Source organism: Neoarius graeffei, chromosome 6 (genome assembly GCF_027579695.1).
Source record: "Neoarius graeffei isolate fNeoGra1 chromosome 6, fNeoGra1.pri, whole genome shotgun sequence".
NCBI classification, from domain to species: Eukaryota; Metazoa; Chordata; class Actinopteri; order Siluriformes; family Ariidae; genus Neoarius; species Neoarius graeffei.
Window position 1 is genome coordinate 61,002,022 of NC_083574.1, and position 23,611 is coordinate 61,025,632.

The following is a 23,611-nucleotide window of genomic DNA, read 5'->3' on the forward strand; positions in this document are numbered from 1 at the left end:
TGATATATTGTATGCTCTAGAAATTTGTTGAGTGGAAATTCAGTTGAGATGGCTGCTCGCGTTTTGTTTATTCAATTCACACAACAGTTCTTTTTAATAATTTAAATGTTAAACATATTGGTATATACACCTCTTTATAATGGAAATGCGCATAAATTAATGTTACTGAAAGTCATTCCAAAATACTGAAAAATGTTTTCAAGAATACTGAAATTCAAAATTTGGGGTAGGCATCTCTGTAGCTAAAAGAACGCTTAAAGCAGTGGAAAAACAAAGAGAGTTGCGCACGCTTGACTGTTTTGTATGGAATGACGCTTGACCGCTTTGTTTATCCACCAACATGGCCGACATCCGGGTTTCTACTTTGCTTTGACATCACTTGCAAGTCAAGGATTCATATCTCTCTCTCTCTCTCTCTCTCTCTCTCTCCATTTCCTCTTTTATTTCTGTCTGGTTTTATCTTGAGTAATACCTTTGACACATATTTTCTTCCGGAACTTGAAGTGTATAGCATAATTAACCTCATCCATCCCGTCTCTCCCTCCCTTCTTGCAACCTCTTCCCTCATTTTTTTTTCTATTTTTTTCCTTCCTATCCATATCCAACCTTGCCTGTTGCCATGGTAATTTCTTGTTTTGCCTGTCTCTTACCAGAGCAGAATGATTCTTTTCATTGTGGAAACTGTATACAAACGTGCTATGAAATTATTCCTCCAGTAAAAAATGTAATCTGCTTCAGGAAGGAGAGGGCAATGAGTTCGAGGCTTGGTCAACCTTGGTTGATCTCTTCCATATGCATTTCTATAGTATGTATACGCTTGTTCTTTTTGCCATGGAAAAGTGTACATTTAATGTAGATACACTCTGCCATCACACAACGACTCAAGTGGCTGGAAGTGGATGTACCAGGCTGCCGTGGGCGGAGGGCTCCGTGCCCAGTGCCTGGCACGTAGGCCACTCCAGATGGGTTTCACCACGCTAGCCCTCGAGCCCTACTGAAGCTCGGTGCCAGCGGACGACTCCAAATCCTCCTCAGTGTCCCATCTGGGAATAACTGCAGTGCTTATAAGTTCAATGCAATTGTCATAGAAAAGTTTCCTAAAATAGAAGGGAGAAGTGATGATTGGAAGATTTTTAATTAGCTTGTGTATGTGGGTGGGAAACAAAAAACCCAGAGAGAGGAGGGAAGGAGTGTGACAGACTCCCAGGCTTCATTCTATTCCTGCCGATTTGTATCCTGCAGCAACCAACGTGGGAAATAATAAAGTACGGTTTTCAAGTATCTTTCAAGTCATACCTCTGACTTTCATGCCTTCAACTCGAAGAAACAAAAATCCACTTTATTCTGACTGCACTTTTTTTTTTTTTTTAATAAATGAGTTTTTGCTTTTACAAGAAGGAATTTCTTGTACTTTTACTACCTTTCCTCAGCAATCTCTGCTGGGAAATGGCTTTGCTTATTCCCATTAGGGATTGAGGGATGGATAAAGCATAAATAGTTAGCTCACCAAGAACGTGAAGGCTTCAGTGTGCTTGTGTGGAAGTCCGGTTAGTGGCAACAAAAATAATTTTCCTCAAAAGTAGGATGAGCTAATTGTTAAAGGAGAACTGAAGTCATTTTTAAACTTGCTTTATTTCTTAATTAATGTGTTATTCAATTATGTTTTCGGTTTTAGTGACTTTATATCATGACTCATATTGGCAACTAATTGCAATTACTTATCGGCCTATTCGGTTTGTAGCCGTGTTGAATTTAGTTCGTTTGGTCCACGGCAGGCGTTGCTTATCCGCGCGACCTTCACGAGACTTGTGCAAGACTTTGAAACGTGAAGTGTCTGCCAGGTGTCATTTTGCAAACTGTTTTCCAAACGAAATATTGCACAAAAACAAGTTTAAATGATGATTACTGCCTACTTTTTTCAAACTTTCCTGACTGCTCTCAAAACAAACAAAACTTCCGGCTTGATTACATCAGCATTCGAAAGAGGGCGCGCGCGTCTTTTGACAACGTTGGCAGATGTTGGTCACTTTGATTTCCGCTGTACGTTTTACTTCCGTCCTACGATGTCTTGCACAGGTCTCAGCAAATCTCGTTTACGGCCGTTGCTTTGACATACGGACTGATATATTACATAGCATATTTCAAACACTCATAACTTGCTATAGCAGTGACAAAATAACAATCAAAAACGCATTCCTATATTTAATAAAATGAGAGAAATAGAATTTTGATAATAAAATAATTTGCCTTCAGTTCTTCTTTAATACAAACTATGGAAAATAAGTTTTGAGTCCACAGGATGGATGATGTTGCGTAGAAGTTGTGTTTATCAAGAGAGGATAATGCTGCTGGTGATGAAGCACCCATGACAAAAAGACAAACTCTTTGGCTATGAACTGCTGCAGTGTTCTTTCATTGCATATAAGGTAGGCTTGCAGTACTCGAGTCCAGGACTTGGACTGGAGTCCGACTCGTGTCCTAATTTTAAGGACTCGTGACTCGACTTGGACTTGAGCACCGATGACTCTGACATTAACTGCATTCGGACTCGTAAATTGGAGACAAGGACTTGGATTTTTTTCTTTATTTTTTTGTAACATGCCATAATAATTTTGGCATAAGATATTTATATTTATACTAATTTTTGTACTAATTTCGTGCATCAGATAGACTCTTGGGCACGCTCTGGACAGCGCACGCGCCAAGCGGACTCTCGCATATACGCCATAAACACCTACACAGGATTAAGGTACAATCAGTGCGCCGATATTAAAAACTGTGAAAACACACTCACTTTGTGAAGTATTGAGTTGCGTTGCTGACACATTACCGAGCCTTATTTCCTTGTTTGGTTTCCTGATCCCTGATTTCCTGTTTCTCGTCTTTGATTCTGCTGAGTCTCCGATAGCCTGTTTGTGCCTCGCTCGACCTATTGCCCGTTTCACCGTTTTACGATTTTTCCTGCCATTCTGGATTGTTTACCGTCTTCACTTGTATTAATAAACACACCTTCTGTCCTTACATCCGTCTCCCAACCACCTCTGACAGAATACTTCACACTCCCTGATAAAGAGAACGCACATTCACCTGTTCATACGTCATGTTCAGGAACAAACTAATGTTAATGGCGCTGAAACAGCCACCGTCAAATGGTGCGGTTGGAGTCTTGTTCTCGGACTCGACTCGATTTTTTTTTTAATGACTTTGACTGGACTTGGTCTTGAGCACTGGGGACTCGAGACTGGACTCGGACTCGAAGTTTAGTGACTCGACTACAGCACTGACATAAGGCATTGTCGCATTCCCATGGCCGCTTTCATCATTACTTTAAGACAGGCTTATTCAAATAGCGGCCCGGGGGCGAAATTGGCCTGATTAAAATTTAATCCGGCCCACGGCAGATTTTTTAAAACAAAACAAAAAAACATATCTACGTATCTGCCGCGGCGCACAGTTTTCTCTACCGCTCTGGCACAGACCAGAGTACAGGTCGTCTCCATGGTGACAAACACTCATTCTCGTGATGTGACACTCCATGCAGCTACAGCAGTGGCAACATGGCGCTGTCCAAGCAACATCGCAAAGTTGACAGAGAAAACCGTAAATTTCAAAGCGAATGGACTGAAAAATACTTATTGACTTTGCCAACTACGGCAAGCGATAGACCTGTGTGTTTATTGTGCAACGAATCCGTAGCTGTGGCCAAAGAGTACAACGTCAAGAGACGTTTTACAACAAAACATGCTTCATTTTCTGAGCAATACCGAGAGGGCTCCGAGGAGAGACGAAGGAGAATAGACAGACTGGTAACTTCTTTTGAACAAAGTCAGCGTGCAATTGGTGGCTTTTGCACAGAACAAGATAGAGCTTTTATTGCATCTCTATGAGTGGCGTGGATACTGACAAGAAAAAAAGAGACCCTTCACCGAGTCGGAGACTATTAAAGACTGCATGCTGGCGGTTGTTGACGAAATGATTGTTGACCAAAAAATGAAAGACAACGTGTCCTCATCTATTAAAAAAAGTACCATTTTTCATTATATTTCATAATAAAGGAAAAGAATAATGTACCTTATTTTATTTCATATATTATGTACCTTAGTATAGTATATTTTAATTGCCTTTAGCTGATATCAATTTTATGTCAATTGTCCGTCCAGCCCTCACAAATTTTGTAATTTTCTAGTTTGGCCCCCCTGCAAATGCATTTGAATAGCCCTACTTTAACACATGAAGTGTCTTTTAATTACTAAAGTAAAAACCAATGAATTAGACGGTGTGTCCAAACTTTTGACTGATACTGTTGAGCCACGTTGCTGGTGTTTGAAGAATGGTATAAATGTACTCCGCTAACGAAAACACCTCGGCACTTCGTTCACCTGCTGTTATTGTTTTGAAAGCAATGTCTGTATGCTCAGGGCATTCGTATTCCCAACGCATAGGATGTTATACATTCCAGTAGATGCTGAAACTCGTGTCGTATGTCACGCCTCTGGTTGCGGCTCGCTGCCACGCAGCATTATCTCGGCTTTATTTGGTTCAGTGTGAACAATCATAGCCAGAATATTAAGGAATTTTATTTACGACAGTGTTGCGTAATATCTACGTGAGAAGGGCTAATGGAAAAACAGAAGCCTAAATATTTAAACATTTGTTTTGGGGTGCCTGGGTTAGTGATTATATGCAAACCAGGGATGAAGTTGTATTCCAGACCATAAAATACAGCAAGGTTCTGTAATTGGTTATACACAGGCAATTAGTACAGGCTGGGCATCATGTTTCCCAATATGCTTAAATGTCATGGTTTTAACCAAATGGGTAATGGTTTAGAATTTAAATTTTACCAAGCAGATTTTTTTTTTCCCCAAAAGTGTGTGGGAGGAATGGCCTCCCTGATCGAGAAAGAGGTTTTTAGTTTGTAATGGAGGGATATGGCAGTGATGGACATGGAAATAGTGCAGTCATTTATTTATTTATTTACCAGCATGAGCTTTTTGAGACGGGAATGAAGGCCACCAATGCATTATGCATTGTGTGTGTGTGTGTGTGAGAGAGAGAGAGAGAGAGAGAGAGAGAGAGAGAGAGATTGTGCGTATGTGTCAGTTGTCCCCCGAGCAGCAGTAGCACACAGTATGGTATGTGTTGCCATGGTGATCCTTTTGTGTTTGGTGTGATTTTGATTTTTTGTGTGTGTGTGTTTGCTTAAGTAGTGCAGGGAGAACAGTCGGTGTATTGAGTAAAGGGTCTCGGTGCCAGAATATTCCCCGCAGTCCCGACAACGCCCCAACTGCACACCCTCTTGCTCGTTAGAAAGAGAATCTTCCTCATCCTCACAAGCTGTTCATCATCTCCATTCTGCATTTTTAAATAGAAATAATAATAATAATAATAATAATAAAACCCTGCTACTATTATTCGACAAAATACCCGATGGAACAAATCGATAGCCCTTGCAAGCAAAAGAGGGGATAGGTTATTGCAGGAAACCAATAGTGTGGCCAGAAATTGGCATGCTGTTCTCTTATCTGGGTGTACATCTGCCTGTGTGGTGGATTTCCCCACATGTGAAATTAACATGTTATTTTTAGGCAAGTGAGTTTCATATCTATATAAGAGAAAATTCAGCCAGTTTCTAAAATGTGCACAAAAGGCAGAATTTTCCATTAGGTTATACTGTAGGTTTATTCATTGGATGGGCACTTCTGTTCACAATTTTTTAAAGGAGAACTGAAGGCAATTTTTTTAAATCAAAATTCTAATTATCTCATTTTATTAAATATCGGAATGCATTTTTGATCGCTATTGTGTCACTGCTTTAGCAAGTGATGAGTGTTTGAAATATGCTATGTAATATATCAGTCCATATGTTAAAGCGATGGCCGTAAACGATATTCGTTGAGACCTGTGCGAGACATCATAGGACGGAAGTAAAACGTACAGCGGAAATCAAAGTGAACAACCCTGTGTCCGAAATCGCTCACTCGTTCACTACTCCCTATATAGGGAATTATTATATAGAGGACTAAAAAGTGAGCTCATTGGTAAAATGAAAAAATGCTTTCGGACACTAGTCCGTCACGCTGGTATTTACGTCATTACTGCCGCACAATTAAAACGTGCCGGATCAGTCAGCTTTTGGGTTTTCAAAATAATAAACACGTGCATGTATTTTTGTGATAAATCCATATTATACTGAGCGTATTTCCCACATTAATAAATACAAAGTACCTGCATCTTTCAGTTCTTTCTAAATCAAGGCTGAATACTTTCTTCTTTGCCGCTGCCTTTTATTAAATCAAATGTGAGACTTTTAATTTCTTTCAGCGTGACCGCAATGCATGATGGGATACATTGCTTTGGTTAGTGACCATCATTGTATACTACTTTTCATGATGCATTGTGGGATATTTTGAGTGCACTATATAGGATGTAAATAATCCTCACTAAAGTTTCACACAGCACTACAAAATGGTGTCCCCACTATATGGTGCCCTATATAGTGAGTAGGGAGCGATTTCGGACACAGGACAACATCTGCCAGCGTTGTCAAAAGATGCGCACGCCTTCTTTTGAATGCTGACGTAATCAAGCCAGAAGTTGTTTTGATAGCAATCAGGAAAGTTTGAAAAAAGTAGGCAGTAATCGTCATTTAAACTCGTTTTTGTGCAATATTTCGTTTGGAAAACAGTTTTCAAAATGGCGGCACTGACACCTGGCTGACACTTCACGTTTTGAAGTCTCACACAAGTCTCGTGAAGATCGCGCGGATAAGCGACGCCTGCCGTGGACCAAACGAACTACATTCAACACGGCTAAAAACCAAATAGGCCGATAAGTATAATATTTAATTGCAATTAGTTGCCAATACGAGTATATATATACGATATAATGCTACTAAAACTGAAAACATAATTGAATAACACGTTAATTAAGAAATAAAGCAAGTTTAAAAATGATTTCAGTTCCCCTTTAAGTGCGGAATCAAGCCCATCCATCCATTATCCGTAATCGCTTATCCTGTGCAGGGTCACGGGCAAGCTGGAGCCTATCCCAGCTGACTACGGGCGAGAGGCGGGGTACACTCTGGACAAGTCGCCAGGTCATCACAGGGCTGACACATAGACACAGACAACATTCACACTCACATTCACACCTACGCTCAATTTAGAGTCACCAGTTAACCTAACCTGCATGTCTTTGGACTGTGGGGGAAACCAGAGCACCCAGAAGAAACCCACACAGACACGGCGAGAACATGCAAACTCCACACAGAAAGGCCCCCATCAGCCACAGGGCTCAAACCCAGAACCTTCTTGCTGTGAGGCGGCAGTGCTAAACATTGCACCACCGTGCTGCCTAAGAATCGAGTCAAAACATCAAAATGACCGAGTTGAAGCTACAAAATACCAAAATTTTTTACATAAAATGTGAAGTAAAATTGAACATGCAAATAATTCTCTCATTCTCATTATCTCTAGCCGCTTTATCCTTCTACAGGGTCGCAGGCAAGCTGGAGCCTATCCCAGCTGACTACGGGCGAAAGGCGGGGTACACCCTGGACAAGTCGCCAGGTCATCACAGGGCTGACACATAGACACAGACAACCATTCACACTCACATTCACACCTACGGTCAACTTAGAGTCACCAGTTAACCTAACCTGCATGTCTTTGGACTGTGAGGGAAACCGGAGCACCCGGAGGAAACCCACGCGGACATGGGGAGAACATGCAAACTCCACACAGAAAGGCCCTCGCCGGCCCCAGGGCTCGAACCCAGGACCTTCTTGCTGTGAGGCGACAGCGCTAACCACTACACCACCGTGCCGCCCCATGCAAATAATGATTTGGTTATATTAGTAATTCGCAAAATCAGTATATTTTTGACCCATAAAATAGCTTCTTCAGTGTTTCATTCACACATGATTACTTTTGACAACTGTTGTCTCTTTTAAACATTAACATCATTGGTCGAGGTGTGATGAGGAATTTCAGACAGAATGTGGAGTAATCTCATCTTCTACCAAGAGTGACAAGTCACAAAAACACAGTCAAAAAGGCAATTTAATGAAAAGCAATATGATCCATAATTGTCAGAGGAATGATCAGGCATTTACGTGCAACTGATAAATCAGCTTTGGCTGTTCTGAAAAAAAAAATAATAATAATAATTTTGCCTGCCAAGTCTCTTATTTACTCATTATATTAATACAGTAAACTTCAGTACAAGATGAATGAAACGTGCTGCATATTATGGCTGTACAATGGTGTCGATCCAATAAAATTGAAAATCCAACCCATTTTCACAGATGTGATTGTTACACAATACTGGTTCACTTTTGATGAATGAGGGCTAAAGAGTGCATTGTGCTCAAATCAACTTAGATAACCCACCTCTATTATTTATTAGGAATATACAAACAACTCTTAGTAGAGGACACCTTTTAATTTTGCCACTGGACGTACCATCCACTGAAATATGAGCGCCTGGGGCTTTATCACTTTTCTAAATTAATATCAACGGAGGAAGAAAATCCTATAGGAGTAATAAGACTTTTATAAATTAATATCTCTAGCATTCTGGCTCAGCAAAATGATATTTGGGTCTTCTTTCCATAATCAGAACCATTTTAAATCCCCTGCACACAGATATAATTATTTCTGCTATATCATAATCACACATTGTTAATCCAACCCAAATACACTTTGGGTGCATTTGGGTTTTCTGGCAATCCATTTAGATTTTGTGTATTGTTGCTGGTATTTTTGCTGAATTTAATTCCTTCCATCGCTTTCCCGTCCATAATCACAGAGAGATCTGTGCTACCTACATGATTCCAGAACAGGATGATTTCACTAGGTCATACGAATGATCAGTGACATGTTGTTTAATGAGTTCATTCTGACAAACTGCACCACTGCTACTTCCACTCTCCTTGAGATCCGAGTGTCATGTGCCATTAATTAAACGGCCAAAAATAAAGCGATCAAACTCACAAACAGCACCGCAGCCAGATGGTACCTTGTTATCTGGCTGTTTCCATCCCTGCCACCCAGGACATGCACCAAAAGTGGTGTGGGGTGTTTTTTTTTTTTTTCCCAAGGAAGGGCAGTGTGAATTGTCCAGCTTTAAGGAAGGGCAGCGTCAAAGTCATCCAGCTGGCAAGTGTTTGATACTATGAAAGCCTTAAATTGTACCTGCAGTGAATTTTAATTACTGGCTGTTTCAAAAGATCACGTATGATGCCAGTGGTTCCGTCATGTAACGTTCGTCATAAGCTCTTGTCAAGTACACGCAAATTTTAAGTCACTGCTCTGCCAGTCAGGCATGGTCCGCGACGTGTTGCCAGTGTAAGGTATCACATTATCATCCGATCTGCTCATAAGAAATAGAAGAAATATTTATAGTTACGCGAGCTGATCTTTGGCTGGATCGAATTGAAGTAAAAAAAAAAAGGCACCGTTCATCAACAGTGTCACAGTTCTCAAGATTGAACCGAATCGCTGTCCTGAATCATCCGAAGTGCATAAAATCTGCATGCCATCTCACAACAGGTTTTACCTCCAAATAGCCCAAATATACTCCTACATTCCCTAATCCCTAATGGGATGTCAGACTGTTTACGGTGGGTGTTCCCACCGCGCAAGAGAAACCAATCGAAACCGAAAGAGTGAAAGTGATTATCATGTCGTTACCATCCCTGTGTCCAAAATCTCTCACTCGTTCACCACTCCCTACTCCTTGTGCGTGCAGTATATAGGGTGTAATAATCCTCACTATCGTTTCGGACAGCACTACAAAATGGCGTCCTCACTATATAGTGCCCTATATAGTGAGTAGGGAGCGATTTTGGACACAGGGCCTGTGAATAGTCTTTTATGAATGCGGAAGTGCGCGCTCCAGTGTGACTGAGTAAGGTGACAAGTTTTATGTTTCATCTAATTTAGGTCATTTTAAAAACTATATTATTTGGCAGTGGGCACATAGGAAAGTGTAAAGTATAAAGTTTCTGTCAATGTTTCTCATGCTTGTATGATTTAAAAAAAAAAAACTCATGGAGATATATTTCTCAATACATGACCTACTCATTCTAAACCTGTCAAGCTCTCGACCCGAAAGTACAACCAAATCTACTTGCACATAATGCCATAAAATAATAGATATGTGCCATAAAGATCTATTACAAGTATTAGATCTATATTTATTCAGCGTGTTCTGAAGTTACTTGACTGGGAACTGGGAATCTCGACCCGCAGAACACTGCTTGTTTACTCGCACCCGATAACCCGGAATCAACGACTGTACGCCACTTCCAGCTGGCAATGGCTGCTCCCTGTGGTTCTGCCTCTGCGGGTAATTCATGGAATAAAATTGTCCACAAAACTCCTTTTACGGTGTTTTTTTTTTGACTGAATGTGCGCATCTTTTGTCGATAAGTAATACATACAGCACGATTAATGTTGCAAGCATGACCAGTACTGGTACACTTTAAAACAGCAGAAAGCATTCAGGACTGAGGAATGCGACAGATCTTTCTCTACAAACCTTGGTCTGAAGCTTTGCAGGTCGAGATAACGGGACTGGACTGTGACACAGCAAATATGAGGCAAACCGAAATGTACTTAAATTGGTGCTTTTTGTAGAGGTCAGAGGTTAGACATATTTGAGTCTATAAAAGAGGGAATGGAATGTTCCATTCCCTCCAGGGTTATTGGCATAATTCATGAAAATTAGTAATACACAATTGGGTCCTCAGCCCTGCGATGACCTGGCAACTTGTCCAGGGTGTACCCTGCCTCTCGCCCATAGTCAGCTGGGATAGGCTCCAGCTTGCCTGTGACCCTGTAGGACAGGATAAGCGTCTACAGATAATGGATGGATGGATGGATGGATGGATGGATGGATGGATGGATGGACAATTAGGTCCATAAGTATTTGGACAGAAACCCATTTCTTTCTTTCTTTCTTTTTTTTTTTTTGGGGGGGGGGGTAATTTTGCCTCTGTATATCACCACAATCGAATCATGATGTGATTTGAAGTTTGGACTTTCAGCTTTAATTCAAGTGGTTCATATTCCTAAGTACTGCATTAACCATTGAGTCATTACAGTAGTCTGGCACGGCTTCTTACGCAAGATGATAAAGGGAGGCTACAAAAGGAAAAGGTCCCCCAAATTTAACGATCCAGAATACGATGGTCTCGATGGGGAACTGGATTGCATTGGAGTCTTAAACCATCTAATTCAGACTTGCGAGAGAAAACGAAGACCAAGTCCGTAAAGCTATTCTGTTTTGAACAAGTACTAAAGTACCTGGCACACATTTGCCGAATGAACAATAGTGAACTCCCAAAACAACTTCTGTTTGACATGCGATCTTCTAGATGGACAAAGTTTGAGAATCTTCTGGGATTAGACGCACAACAAATTAGAAGAATAATATTGGGTAAGACCAACTTCCAGCAACTGTTGGGCCGAGTCCTGATGGGAGCACCCTGAGGAGTACGATACTCCACTAGGGGAACATGATGATGATGATGATTACAGCCATTTTTACATAGCCCCTCCTTTTTCACAGGATCAAAGGTAATTGGACTAATACAATTATTAATATAAGGATTTTTTTTCATACTTGGATGCAAATTCTTTGCAGTCAATGTTTGGAACCCATGGACGTCACCAAATGCTGAGTTTCCGGCGTTGAGATGCTTTGCCAGGTTTTTACTGCAGCAGCCTTCAGTTGCTGACTGTTTCTGGGTCTTTCTGCCTTCAGTTTTCCACTTCTTTGCCTTAAGAAGCTCTTGTTTTGCTTTCGTGGTGTGTTTTGGGTCCTTATCCTTCTCTACTGTGGAGCATTGTCCTGTCAGTTTTTCAGCATTTGACTGAATCTGAGCAAAAAGTACAGCTCTATACACTTCAGAATTCATCCTGCTGCTTCTATCAGTAGTCATATCCTTAATAAACACCAGTGACCCAGGTCCATTGGGAGCCAAGCATGCTCATGCAATAACACTATGTTTGATGAGTTGTCGTATGCTTTGCTTTCTGTCTCCATACTCTTTTCTTCCTATTAATCTGGGTTTCATCTGTCCAAAGAATCTTGCTCCAGAACTGGGCAGGCTTTCTAGTAAAGTCTAATCTGGTCTTTCTGTTCTTGAGTGTTGGAAGTAGTTTGCATCGTGTGGTAAACCCTGTGTATTTATGTTCATGAAGGCGTCTCTTGATTGTAGACTTGGACAATGATATGCCTACCTCTTCAAGAGTGTTCCGGACTTGACAAGATGTTTTCAGCCTAATGATGGCCTCCTTTACTTGCACTGATGCCTCTTTGGACCACATATTGAGAGTTCCCATGGACAGCTACCAAATACCAATTTAACACACTGAATGACACGCCTAACTTTTGATTTAGGTACAGTAGGTGTGTGTGTGCATGCATGCATGCATGTTCTTGACTTGGATAGGCCTTGTGAAGGGACTTTTCACCAAGGAAAGAGTTCCATGGTCATAACATTGGTGGTCTTCCAGAACTTTTGTTGTTCCTGACTTCACTAGTCCATTCCTTCTTTTTAAGAATGTACCAAATTTTTGATTTGGCCACTTCTAAAGTTTCTGATGGGTCTGGGGTGTATTTCTTCTCCCAGTCTAATGTTGGCCTCCTTCACGTGTATTGGCACCTCTTTGGACCATGTATTGAGAGCTCCCATGGATAGCTACCAAATACCAATCAACACTTGTCACCATTCAGAATGATTTGTGGTTATTTTTGCACTTTTTTTGTTGTGTTAGGCCTTTTTTTTATACCTCACTGCAAAGACGTTTTCAATCATTGGTTAATTAACACCCTGCAATTTTTCATTTATCGTTCGATTTCCAAGCCAGTCAATCAGTAAAGTACAAATAAACACAGTAAAATGTTGTTCTCCTGTCAGAGCTTGCAGCACTCCTTTATTAATAAGTGTAACTCGGCATATTACAAGACTAAAGCAACATTTGTCAGATCGCACTGTTAACAACCTTGTTCTGAACTAAAGAGATATTTTAATTGGGTTTTGGGATCTGATTACCTTGAAAAATTTGGACCGATATTAAAATTGGACCAATATACACTTGGTGGCAACTTTAAGTGTCTTTTCTTGTAGCTACATGTCATTGGCCATTTTATCCGGTCCAGCTGCCATCAGTATGCACTTTGTAAGATTAGAATTACTCACTCTAACCTGCCTGATATGCACAGTTTTCACCTGGATGTCATTAATTGGAAATGGGCCAATATGGAGCCACCAATATTGAGCCATCATACCTCTGATCAGAAGTTAGGGTTTTTAAAAAATTGCTGGGTGGAGAGATGTCCACCAACCAAAAATATCGTCCCAGAACTGATACCCATTAGAGAGATATCGGAAGTGCCAGATGCACTTGTACCATCCACCCACTGTCTATACCGTGGGGGAAGCTGGAGCCAATCCCAGCTTACTTTGGGTGAAAGGGAGGATACACTCTGGGCAAATCGCCAATCTATCACAGGGCTAACTCAGAGACACAGGCCGGTGTTCACACCTATGGGAAATTTAGAGTAGCCAGTTGACCTATTCGATAGGGGATTATGTCATGGCAGTGTCTGTCTATCCATCCGGGAAAGGGTGCTTGCATTCTGAAGAAGAAGAAGCACAACTTTATTCATCACACGCTTGTGAAATTCCTCTCTGCATTTAACTCATCTGAAGCAGTGAACACACACATGCGCGCACACACGTGAGCAATGAGCACACACACATACCCAGAGCAGTGGGCAGCCATGCTAACAGCACCCAGGGAGCAGTTGGGAGTTGAAATCAACTCCTCTCACAATTTGTGGAGGAATTTCATGAATCTTGACAAGAGCCATTGTTATGTCGGTAGTACGCGTATTGTTTTGTTCAATTCGGTCGCATTTACCAGAGTTACAGCCCTTGATTAACAACCTTGTACTTTCACAATTTCATGAAGGTGTGCTCGCCTTCTGGCATCATCTCCTCTCACAATTTTTGGATGAATTTCTCAAAGCTTGGTAAAAGGCCTTGTTATATGACGGTAATAAGCATATTGCAGTTTAATTTTGTTTGTGAAAATTTCACCAGAGTTTTGACCTTTGATTAAATAACTTGTACTTTGACAATTCCATGAGGGTGTACATTCTTCTAAAATCAACTCCTCTCACAATTTGTGGAGGAACTTCACCAAACTTGGCAGAAGGCTTTGTTATATGACATTTATACGCATATTGAAATTTCGTTTAATTTGGACAATTTTTACCAGAGTTATGCCCTAGATTATTAACAAACTTTGGCAAGGTGTGCTTGCTTTCTGAAATCAACTTCCCTCACAAATTTTATCCCCCACTGGCCGAAAGGCTCGAAGGGGGATTATGTCGTGGTGATGTCCGTCCATCCCAGAAAGGGTACTTGCCTTCTGAAATCAGTTCCTCTCACAATTTTTGGAGGAATTTCACGAAACTTGACAGGATTCTTTGTTATATGTTGGTAATACGCATATTGCAAATTCGTTCAATTCAGTCACATTTTACCAGAGTGATGGTATAGTTGCCATATTGTGCTCTTGGAGCACTGTTAGACTGTGGGAGGAAACGGAGCACCTGGAAGAAACCCATTCGGGCATGGGAAGAACATAGAAACTCCACACAGACAGGAGTTTGCTCCAGTTGGCCGTGAGGTTTGAACCAAGAACCTTCTTGCCGTGAGGCAACAGTGCTAACCACTGCACCACATTCATACCAATTCAATTCAGTTATACAGCTCTGGAAATACACACAGTGTGTGTAGCCTGTTGTTTTTATGTAAAGCACAATGCTGAAATGAGCTCTGTGTTCCGTTTGTCCACATTCAATCTCATGCTAAGTTGGTGGGTTTTTGAGAGTGCAGGATTTTCTTGACCCTGTTCTCATTTGCAGCCTTTAAATACCAAAAGCCTTGAGGCCAGCATTTTTTGATTTGAATGAGCTTTGACTTGTTTTTGAACATTCCTTCTTCACTGCTCCCTCTAAGCTGTCTTTGTCTTGGATGCCAGTACTGGCCGCTTGGCATCATATGATCGGCACTATGAAAGGCATAGCTACTGTCCACAATGGATGTTCTGGCTAAAAACAGGTTCATCACACCCTGTTCTTGTCTCATCTCATTTGTCACAGCCAGTCTCTAGTGGCAGGGTCTAAGAGGAGGAACTGGGGGGGGGGGAAGAAGAGCAATATTCTGGGTCTGACATAAACGGACGCATTGCATAAATGTTCATAGCAGCAGTGTCATTAATAAGGAGAATAGGTGGGTGGGTGTCTCATAGTGGTCATGAGAAAATGTGGTGGCATTCAGAACAGTGTAAAAGATTTCTCGCATTCTTAAAGCATAGTTGTCAGACTTTTGAATAAGTGTGATTTTGTTCTAAAAGGGATATATGTAAATTGTAAAGCACGGAGAGGGGAAAAAAATAAATACTGTTGTTTCTGACAGGGAAGCAGCACCGTTATGCAAATTGAATGAACCCAGATTAGATTCTACATTTTCTTGTGTTTTTTTTGGTGTCGAATTTAAATGTGACTTTCCATGTTTGTATATTTCAGTGTTCAAAGAAACTTTTTACAATGATGTCAGTGTGTTTATGCCAGATGGCAGCTGCTGAGATGCACTTGGAAACCTCCTCCTCATTTCTGTCTTCTTGCTGCGTTTCTGTCTCATTGTCTCCCCTCTGACGTCGGAGGAGCAGTGGCTGGAGCCATCGAGGTGAATGAAAGAAGCGCCGCTCATGACGATTACAGCTGGCCATCCGATCTGCTGTTTGGCAACCTTTAAGCATGTTGGTGAATGTGTTTTATTGGTGACTAAGATAGCATGAACTTTCTTGATTGACGTCTCCAAAATCTGAAGTCGTTTTGGCAGGATATATCTTTCATTATAGTGTTTTTTATTTGATCTGCATTATGAGTGGTGCTCTTGTCAAAATTTGCGGGAAGTTGACTTAATCTTTGCATCCCCCCCCCCCCCCCCCCCCCCCCAGGAGGCATCTTTTGGTGTGCCATTTCTTCGTTTGAAGATGAGAAGTGTGATTTTTATTAACCCAGACAGCCAAGTGATGTTTCTGACTCCTTCCTTCCTTCCTTCCCAAGATCAAAGCCATTAGCTTTTACTATCTTGACTTTGGTGTAGGATCAGCCAATGCTTGACTCATCCACCAACTCTTCCTACCTCTACAAAGATGAGGAGGGCTATGAAGATCTCCAGGGCACTCTGAGAAGGAAACGAGTGGGAAATTGTGTGTGATGGGCAGAGGGAATAGTTTGGTGGGCGTCTGTTTTCTGAGAGCTTCTGTTGACATGTCTGTGTTCTTTGCTTTATTTTCCCCCTTCGATTCTTTTTTTTTTTTTTAATTTGCTTGTTAGTGCAGAGCTGCTGGGATGTCAAGGGATTCCTGTGTGGAACAGCAGGCTGAGGAATCAGGAAGCCATTAAAGGAGTTTTGTCCTTTCTAGTAGAGAGCTGACAAGCAGCAAGCAAACAGGGATGCCAGTCTTACTTGAAGTTGCCTGTTAATCTTTGAAGTTATTGTGAATGTCGAGATACCGAGCATAGTGATGAACACAAGAAGCAGCAGGCCTTGATTATCTGGGCTTTGTGGGTAATCAATGTGAGACTGAGTGAGTGTGTGTGTTTTTGCCTCTCTTCTGACTTTTACAGAGGTGATGGGACTGTAAGGGCTGTGCAGGACCATGTTATGATAGATACTTGTAGGAACAGACAATGTTCTAGCCACCTCGTTGGGGATTACAGAACAACTTTCACTCTATCTGTCGTAACACACACTCATGATTGTAACCACTATAGCAATTGTGTGCCTGGTTCACTACTGTGAACATAAGTGGAGTCCATCTCTCTCTCTCTCTCTCTCTCTCTCTCTCTCTCTCTCTCTCTTGAGTTGGAGCCAAAACTGGCAGGTCAGTGGGAAGCAGTGTGTGCGGTGAACTAGACTAATCCCTCTAGAAAACAGCTGAGGCTCAGCCGTGCTTCTTCACCAGAGCCGACAGGACAAGAGGGCCACAGTGCTCTCTTAATGGACATGCCACACACACACACACACACACACACACACACACACACACACCAAGACTGCAGCTCTGCTTCTGAGTATGGGAGCGAAATGGGAAAGCAAAGGATAAAGAGAGTTAAAGGACAAAGATATGGAACAGAAAAGTGGGAGAGGGAGTAATTCAAGGCCCATAAAGAGGAAGGAAATGGAGACGGAAGAAGTAAATAGAGCACGGGTGATGCGGCTGTGAATGTACTGTACTTGCTGCTGGGGGGGGATCATTTCAAGACATGAAACATTCCTGTATGTGTATTAGGAATTTTTGTAGCCACTACATCATCGTGTTGTAAGAATGAGTGTACCAATCGCGCACTGCGCATGTGCATAAAATGGCCAGTGAGCATATACAATTCGGTTCACCATTCGAAATAAGTTGACAAGACGAAAGAAATCGCTTTCAGACACATTTATGCTTATTACCGAGGGAAAGCACATTCCTATTTTAAAACATACTCCAGGTTGTCCCCTTTTCCTCGCCTTCTTCGGCCAGTGGTCCCGCGTGTGATGTAGATGTGACACACTTCCGAGTTGTTACAGGAAGTCGTCGAAAAGAGTATCGAGACCACTGAGCTCTAGCGCCGGGCCTTTTCCGGGAAATAAGAGTTTCGGTCATGGCGACAGTGTGTGTACGTCAGCCTCGGTTTGGAGGTTTCAGTTTTGAAAACTGTAAGAGGTAAGAGTAGAATAATATAAAGTACAGACCACGGGCGATTGCTCTAAGACAGAGGTTCTCAACCTTTTGCAACCTGGGCCCCACCAAAGCTGGTTCATTGCAGTTGGGGGCCCCTCTTCTCGCCCCGCCCCCCAAACACACTCACCCGCAGTGACGCCACCCGACCTACAGCACCTTATAATCGACCGATAGATAGATAGATAGATAGATAGATAGATAGATAGATAGATAGATAGATAGATAGATAGATAGCCCTGGGCTAGATTATTATTATTATTATTATCATTATTATTATTAGTAGTAGTAGTAGCAGCAGTAGTAGCATTATCCATAGTAGACTAGCAGTAAGAAAACAACAAAAACAACAAATTATTTGGGTAGAGCTGAAATGGGGAAAGCAAAAATGCAGTGTGGGGTAGTAGTCTTTAAAAAGACTGTTTGGGTTTTGCGCTGTATCGATGGATTGATGATAGTAGACTAGCGAGAGTCGGCACGAGTTAACTCGGCAAGAAACCAGACTAGTGTGTGTGTGGCAAGCACTCACACGGTGGCCACGGTATGCAGACTCACTCACGTGACGTTGCGTCATGTTCGCGTCACGGGCTTAAAATAACCTACACACAAGATTTTATGATAGATTGATGATAGATTTTATAATAGTATTGATTTGTATGTAATAGTCCAATGTCCTGCATTTTGACATGGGTAAATGTGTTGCATCTGCTTAGCTACTATAGCCTGTTAGCCCCAGATTTTTTTTTCCCTCCATACATGAAGCCTACTCGCGACCCCCCTGGAGTACCTCCGCGCCCCACCAGGGGGGCGCGCCCCCCCCCCGGTTGAGAACCACTGCTCTAAGACAATGAGGGAGGCTCAGCCTCCTCTAAAAATGCCCTTATAACTTTAATGTGTGCGTGAGTTTCTCCCCCTCGTGACAGCGCGATGCAGCGCAGCCTCAGTGGGCTTCAATGGCATTTGGGAGCTCTGCGCTTTTCAATCTCAAAATGCAAGACGATTATTGGACAAATACTGCGAAAATGCCCGCCTACGGACTCCCACGGACTCCCAGCCTCAGTGGACTTCAACGGCATTTGGGAGCTCTGCGCTTTTCAATCTCAAAATGCAAGACGATTATTGGACAAATACTGCGAAAACGCCCGCCTACGGACTCCGAGCCTCACATGGGAGGGACATGGCAGTTTCCGCGAGGAGACTGGTGATTGGTGAAAGCGGCCGGATATTTTCTTTGATTGACAGCTCGTTTCAACTATAGACAGGCAGCGGTGAATTTCAGTTCAGTCCCATGCAGATTCGCAAGTGCTGTGGTGTATTGTAAGAGATCAGCTTACATTTCGATTTCATTCATTACATACGGTTTCTACCAGCTTTTTTAGTTTGTATATATTTTCATTGTAAATAAAGTGTAAATATAGTGTTGTCAAGTTTGCTATCTTAGTTCCAGAAATTTCGTTTATTTGAGTGACTGAACTTGAACTTGAGGGGGCTAGTCAGCTAGCAAGAAAGCTGCGCACGGAGGCCAAGCATTGCTGATTTAATTTTGGCGAAGCCATTTGCCAGTCTTCCTTTTGAGGAAAAAATTAAAGAGGAGGGTAGACCAACGCCTCAAACTGACTTGGTGAAAAAGGTAGGGAATAATACTCGTTCCTTTCAGCTCTCCTGGTACGAGAAAGTGAATTGGCTAACAGCAAGTGACCCACATCAACAACAGTAAATAGGCTACTTTAGTAATATGTCATGGATGGACCAAAAATATAGAATCTATTTAAAATGTTTATGCTGAGTATATTATATTGGAATATATATTTTTCTGGATATGAATTAAACACAGCTACAATTTGTAAAACATTTTTAAACAAAAACACAGCCGAGAACATTTCACACTACAGACCTGGATTAAAAGTGAAGGGTTATCAAAATTGTCAATAAAACATTTCTCAGTCAAAATAAGTAAAATATAGGGAAAGTGTCATTGAATGAAATGTGTGGCACCCAGCTCTACTGCTGAGGTTCCTGACAAAGAGCTGCTTTCAATAATGATCAATTTTTAAACAACATGCCACAATTTTAAAATATAAAATGTTAAAATATACCCCCCCCCCCCCCCCCCCAACACCACCATCATGTATATTGGACAGTAGGCTAATGGGCCAAAAGAACCTGTTATTTCACAGTTTGTGACCCTGCCAACAATCAGCCAGATCAGAGGAAAGAGTATGGGCAAAATTGATGTTTTTTCTTTTAAAATCTGGAAATATCGTAACCGACCAGCCTCCCCTGTTTGAAAGACTACCAGCCGCCACTGGTACAGACACTTGGTATATTTTACTTATGTGATTTTTTTTTTTTTAATTGCTTCAAAGCAGTAGCCACATGTACCCATAGGGTCCTTTTTATTAACTGCATCCACTCATTGACAAAGCAGTGAATAAGTGAAAAGTGACATGGATCAAAAAAAGATGAGTGTATGCTGGCTCGGAGAATAAATCAGCCCCTAGCTGGCTGGCATGTTCTAAATATGAAAGTGGCAGGTCATAACGAGCCCCGGTTGCAGTCTTTATTTACGAGCCCTAATGATAACTCTGTGTGTGTGGTTGCGTACATGTGAATGTGCACACGTTTGGAGAGTAGCGATAACATTCTATGCTGCAGACATAAAAGTATAAAAGAGGTTTAGAAAGAGCTGCACTTATCTTGTTCCAGGCCCAGCATAGGGGAGAAATGAGGGCGTGGCATCCCTCGCTCTCTCTCTTTTCCACCTCTCCCTCAGTGAGCGTATTGTACAGCCAGAATGAACCAGAAGGAAGCGGCGGGAAACTTTCTCATGCCGCCTCTGTGGGCTGCCCTACTTTCAGCGTCAGTAATGCGTTTCTGTCTTCTCTCCCATGTTTGTTTCCTTAATAAACCGTCAGAGGAAGAGCATTTTGAGTGTAGCTCTGAATAATACAAAAAGATTGCATTTATAATTGATGTGACACTGCAGGACTCGGCTCAAACTTTGGGAGGGGGTAGGCAGGTTGGTGGGATTACAGGGATGATGGGGTATCAGCTTGAGGGATTTGTTGAATCAAATCCCCCAGGAAAAAAAGTAGGTTAGTGGCTTTATGACTTTTGATAATAATCGGAGTAAATGTGTATAGTGCACATCTTAACATAACCATTTAACAAGAAACACAGCAGGCTTGTGTGTCTGAGGATTTCAGCCCATCGTGAGCACCAGATGTCCCTACGATGGCAATATATGACGGTTTTGACATAGAAAGGACATTTGCCTATAATGTAAATCAGAAGTGTGTGTGTGGAAAAACTAAAAGAGCAAAGTAAGATTTCCGCCTAGATGCTCAAGTTGTGGTTAGAGGAGGACGGTAACACACAAGTAAATGGAAGTGCTTTCCAAAAATAGTAAAACCAACATGGGAGTGGACCGCATGAGGATCACTCAGACTTCTCATGTAAAACAGGGTTGGACTGCTGAGATGACTTTGGATAGGATATTGCTGAGGACAAACTTAGGATCTTGATAGTCCAGCATAATCTCAAGAACCTTAGCATCAGGTTCATTTAACCTTCTGCTGCCCTTTTGTACCTTCAGTGGGTTCCTCTTTGAAGGAACTCCTCCCATTCATATAGCTGGATTGCACCACCTCACTCCTCTCCCCATCAGGATCAGATTAAGTAAAGTCGGGATAAGTAATTTAAGTCCGGGCGTGTTTTGTACTCTTTGGTCACGTTCTCTTCGCATGCTCGCAGTCGTTAATTAAAATGTCTTTCAAGGACAATCTGGTTTCTTTTGGGGCAAACGGCTAAGTCTCATCTCATTATCTCTAGCCGCTTTATCCTGTTCTACAGGGTCGCAGGCAAGCTGGAGCCTATCCCAGCTGACTACGGGCGAAAGGCGGGGTACACCCTGGACAAGTCGCCAGGTCATCACAGGGCTGACACATAGACACAGACTACCATTCACACTCACATTCACACCTACGGTCAATTTAGAGTCACCAGTTAACCTAACCTGCATGTCTTTGGACTGTGGGGGAAACCGGAGCACCCGGAGGAAACCCACGCGGACACGGGGAGAACATGCAAACTCCACACAGAAAGACCCTCGTCGTCCACGAGGCTCGAACCCGGACCTTCTTGCTGTGAGGCGACAGCGCTAACCACTACACCACCGTGCCGCCCCGTAAATGGGTAAAAAAAAAATCGAAGTCTGCCAACATTAAAGCAGTAAGGTGTGTCTACATGCCTGTCAATCATATTCCTATCCAATTAGAAAACTCTTTGCCCCCTATTACATCCTCCAACATTGAGATCTTTTCACATAGGCAGTGCATGTGCTTTGTGCACTGAAGACAGACAGTGGATTTAAATTTTAACTTCTAAAACCCCAAGTCACTGCGATGTCCTACTAAAAATAATCAGTCCTTCTTTTATAGAAACGGGTTCCGTCCGTCCGGTCGTGTTTTCGTTTCCGGGCCATATCTTTTAAAACTACTGAAGATATCTTCATGAAACTTTGTATACACCTCAAGCAACACATGAACTGGTGCCTTTTTCTATTTTGGATTTTTGAGAAAAAAAAAAGTATTTTTCAAATTTTTACATAAATAGATTTTGACTCGGTTTCTAAGAGCAATGTTCCTTTCCAGAGCATATATCCAAAACTATTCACGATACGGATTTGAAAATTGGTATACATTTTAACAAGGTGATTGAGATGTGCCTTTTCATACTAAGAAATTTGAGAAATTAAATTTTTTCATGTTTCCATGGAAACAATTTCAGACTTCGTCTCTCAGGTTAGTCTTCAGGGTAGGTTTTGTTTCCGGAGCAGAACTTGAAAACTATGAGTGGTGTGGTCTTGAAGGTTGGTATATGTGTTGATTAAGTAATGTATATGTGCCTTTTGATACTAAGAAATGTGCGAAATTTTCATTTTTAGCTCACCTGGACCAAAGGTCCGGTGGGTTTATGCCATGGGCTGCTGACGTCAGCTTAAAGAGGTAGGGTTGGTTTCCTGCAGCAGAACTTGAAAAATGTGACAAATAATATCTTGAAACTTGGTATACAGGGTGGAGGATATAGATGACTCAGTCTTCTTGTTGTATTTGGATGAGTCTTTAAATGTTTACCATCCTAAACCATTCCAGTCAAAGACTGTCAGTCATGCCACTTTAGTTCCCGAAACACACCGCAGCTCACCAACACTTCCGCAGTATTGAAGTGATTCTCCATGCAGAAGCTCTACAGGCCAAATATTAGCAGTGCTAAAGAGGAAATCAACAACAAGATGATTCGATATGTTGAGGTTATGACTGCAGCTGTCTGTGGTCTAGTCTGGTATAAGAAATGTGCATGGACAATCGGATTATTTAAAACCAATTTAACTTTAAATTTTCTTTTACGTAAATGGGTTTTATTACCAGCATGGTATTAGTCACTGACATGGGAAATCTTAATTGACTAGCTAACACATTTATACTTTGGTCATATAAGTCGGTTGAATTAATTTTACATATTCATCAAATTTTTATATGTTCATACACAAGTCTATTAAAGACTTTGGACCAAATTAACTGCTGATTAAATCATGCAATATGAAATGTTTTCATTTTTCTTAGTTAGTGTGGTCATGTCTTCCTACACTGCCAGAACTGTTGCCTAGATCTCATCTCATTATCTCTAGCTGCTTTATCCTGTTCTACAGGGTCGCAGGCAAGCTGGAGCCTATCCCAGCTGACTATGGGCGAAAGGCGGGGTACACCCTGGACAAGTCGCCAGGTCATCAC

The 23,611-nt window shown here is 41.7% G+C and overlaps 1 protein-coding gene across 2 annotated transcripts in view; it reads left to right on the forward strand.

The window, feature by feature from the left end:
* The window catches only part of gnao1a (guanine nucleotide binding protein (G protein), alpha activating activity polypeptide O, a), a 189,594-nt gene that overhangs the window by 57,617 nt on the left and 108,366 nt on the right, over window positions 1–23,611 (forward strand). The gene's annotated exons all lie outside the window — the stretch shown is intronic.